Below are 3,796 nucleotides of genomic sequence, written 5' to 3'. Positions count from 1 at the left end.
ACCATGTGGAGGTAGCATGCAGACTATGTCAGACACCATAGGAGCATTATAACATAATTATACTAAAAATATAAATTCCAGTCATTATGGGTGTAAAAGGAGTTAAAGTGACCTGACATAACTAAACAACATTTGGCCAGTTGAATTTACATCCTCACAGAAAGGACAGGAGGAGAATTATTTAAGGGCAAATGTAGCCCTACCCCGAAGCCCACATCAAAGGGCAATTGTAATTAATGTATTACATTGTCTGTATGGTCTGATTGTAAATAATGTGTGATAGTGTTAGTATTGTCTTTTGATGTTGTATCCCTAGGATTGTATCTATAGGATTGTAAATTGTATGTAATGTCTTTTGAGATTAGTTGATCCATAGGATTGTACATTGTATGTTGTGTGATAGTGTTAGTGTTTACCTTTGATCCCACCCTATAAGAACTCCCTGTATGTCGTTAGTTTTGTTACAATCTTTCCATCCTTGTTGCAGTTAGTTACAATCTTTCCATCATTGTTGCAGTCACAACTTCATTACCAATGTAACCCTGTGTGTGTTAGCCTTCATAGGCTTCATCACAGCATTAAACCCTCCATTTTCCTATCAAATAAGTATTTTCTTATGATTATTCTAGCTATGTGGATTTAAGTTATTAACCCCTAGACGAAGGTGTGTCGGCACCTGGAATCCCCTTTCCCCCCAAATATATCCCATTTCCGACACACCACACAAGCACAAGACCTCACACTCCTACCACAAGACAGAAAAGAATAGGGAGAAAGGGGGAGATGAGATACAAAAGAGAGATAGGGAGAGCTACAGCTCTGTGGGGTATGATGGGGCTATATAAAACATAATGAGGAGAGATAAGGAGAAAAGTGAGTGTGTGTTTTGAAAGTGTTTGTATGGTAGGGTAAGTATGTGAATGCAGGGGCCAGTGTTACCAAGATGTCTGTGTGTAAGGGCAAGCCTAAATGCACGTGTTTATGTATGTGCAGCATTAGGCAGTGTATATGTGTGTATCTGGACTGTATATACCGTATTTGCTCGATTATAAGACGAGGTTTTTTTCAGAGCAAATGCTCTGAAAAATACCCCTCGTCTTATAATCGGGGTCGTCTTATAATCAGACCTCAAATAGGTCTGACTATGAGACGACTAAGATCCAGATCCCCCGCAGCTGCAGGGGACCTGGATCCTCCTGTCTCCCCCCCCCCCCGCACCACTTACTGGTGCTTCTGAGTCCCCGGTGTGCAGCCAGGGCAGCGGAAGGAGGTGTGGCTAACACCGGGGGTTGTCTGCGTTAATCGCGCAGACCTTCCCCGGCCGTCAAAGATCAGAGTTCCCCGCACCGATGCGGGGATAGGCAGCTGTCCAAGTGGTCCTCCAGATCTGTGATAGCGTGCTCTCTGCGACCACCAAAGAAGCCAGTTTTGTACTGTTCCTGGGTTGCGTTGAACCACTATATCACTTTGTTCACTATCTAATAACTACAATCTTAATTTAAAAATACCAGAGCATTGTTACAGTTCTGGAGACCTTATCTCCAGAAGGATATTGACATTTTGGAGAGCATTCGGAGAAGGGCTACAAAAACGGTGAATGGTTTGTAGAATAAAAATAATCAGGACTAAGGGATCGTAAAATGCATCACTTGGATTAAAAAGAGAAGGCAGATGGGATAGAAACCATTAACCATTTCCTTAACAAGGATTTTGTAGTGCCATATGTTCCATATGTATTTTTTTGTTTTGGCGATTTTTTACCATATGTGGGTTTAAGATTCTTCTTCTCTGTTTATGACATACCCACAGAAATTATACATTCTTCTTTCCAGAACAAAATAGGGCTTTCATTTGAAACCATAGAAACCTGCAAAAAAATAAATGTGCTGCTATGTAAAAAACAAACAAAAAAACCAACTATATTAATTTTGTTTTGTAGTTTTGCCTACAATTTCTTCTACATAGTAGGTGCTGCTGATGAACAATAATTATGTTTGACAATCCCCTGACAGTACTACATACAAAAATGCATTCTAGAAGGCAACATCCATCCCTTAAATAGTACCCTATAGCATAATATTTTTAATACTTCTGGTGTAAGAAGTTTGGGGGGTAGTGAACAGGAGGGGGTTATACTTCTTACAATCTAGTGCCAGGGTAATTTTTTTGCATGGTACATTATGGATATGCCAATGATGTCACAATGATACCACTGAGCTCACTGTATAGATTTTTTTTTATCTTATTTTTATTTAGATTTGTATAAATAAAAAAGTCCCCCCCTTTTCACACTGGGATCAGCAAGCAAGGTTGATGCCTACTGGAAGTGAACGGTGGGTTGGCAGAATGCTGACGGGGGAGTCCAGGCTGCCAACAGAAAAATGCAGGACATACATGTACATCCTGAAAGTAATCCTGTCAAACTTTTTGTGGACATAACTGTATGTCTATAGGGCAATGAAGAGGTAACCCATTCATTTCCCCGTGGGCATACAGGTATGGAAGAAAGGAAGAAAAGTATTGTACTTTACTAAGAGTGATCCAGTAGAGGTGTTAGAGGCTAATACAGTGAGGAAATTAAGACATGCATTGGATTGGGATAAAGATATCCTGAATCAAAGGGAATAATTTCTAAATCTTAACATTAGAAAAATGGGCAAGTTAAAAGGGCCAAGTGGTTCTGTAAAATTCTGTTTCTTTAATAGAAAGTTTCACCAATTGCAGCAGTTTCTTGGTCATGCCACACCATTTCTGAAATTCTAAAATATATTCAAATCCGATTCTTGAAGTTTTTATTAAAGTCCATATTACACAGAAGACACATTTTATTTAGGTTCCCAAAATCTTTCAACTGCAGGTACCAACAATATGCAATTTTATCCAGCCAGCGGTCACTGGTAATAGTAAGTCAAAAACACAAGAAACAGGAATTTGAATATTTCTATACACATTGATATATATATTGTAATAGGATTATGAATGCTTATTTTACTTGTGTGGTTATTAAGGATGGAAAACTACTTAAAATGTATATGAGAAAAATTGTATAAAAGTAAGTCCTCATTTTAGTAGCCACGGCCACATTTATACTATATACATATATATATATTTATATTGGGTGGGGTGTTACTGCTGCAGTGTGGGAAAATAAGAAAACAAAGTAAACCTCATGGTAACAGACTACTACCCCTCTAACAAATACTTTTGGAAGAAGCAGAATGAGCCACATACAAGATAAAAGATTAAATTTCTACACGATCTACAGGCTTCTAAAAGCATCAGGGAAACATGAGTTCCTTTATTCTACTAAATTAACAAATATATTCCCAAAACAGAGAGCACAGGAACTAGTAAGAAAGCAACTGCAAGGAGGAGAAGCATCTTTGGAGCTGGGGATCTTTTAAGCAATTGTGTACACATATAGCTGGTAAAAACATTTTTCAGAAATCAAACCACTTTAATAGCTGAATTGTATTAGTTTTAGAAAATCCTTTTTTCTTTAAGCCGGATTATCAAGTAAAAATAAATGAAACATTGTATTCATGACCCCTGATTTCTAAACTCTTCTTGGCAGTGGTGATTATTGACTGACCATGGATTCTTTTATCTAACCATCTTCTAATTTTATACAAATCCATGTCCTATTAGGAAGTGGAACGGTGCTCTTTTTTCTTTTAAGGAAAAAATATTTACAGGTATGGAATCACAAACTACTGTTCTGTGCCTAAACAATAACTGGACAAAAACCCCTCCGCTCCTCAGAATAAAATATTTAAGAGTGGAACAAAACAAAGAC

The sequence above is a fragment of the Sceloporus occidentalis genome, unplaced genomic scaffold (genome assembly GCF_023333645.1).
Source record: "Sceloporus occidentalis isolate IW3139 unplaced genomic scaffold, rSceOcc1.0.p SCAF_11, whole genome shotgun sequence".
NCBI classification, from domain to species: domain Eukaryota; kingdom Metazoa; phylum Chordata; class Lepidosauria; order Squamata; family Phrynosomatidae; genus Sceloporus; species Sceloporus occidentalis.
Note: the sequence above shows the minus strand (reverse complement) of the source record.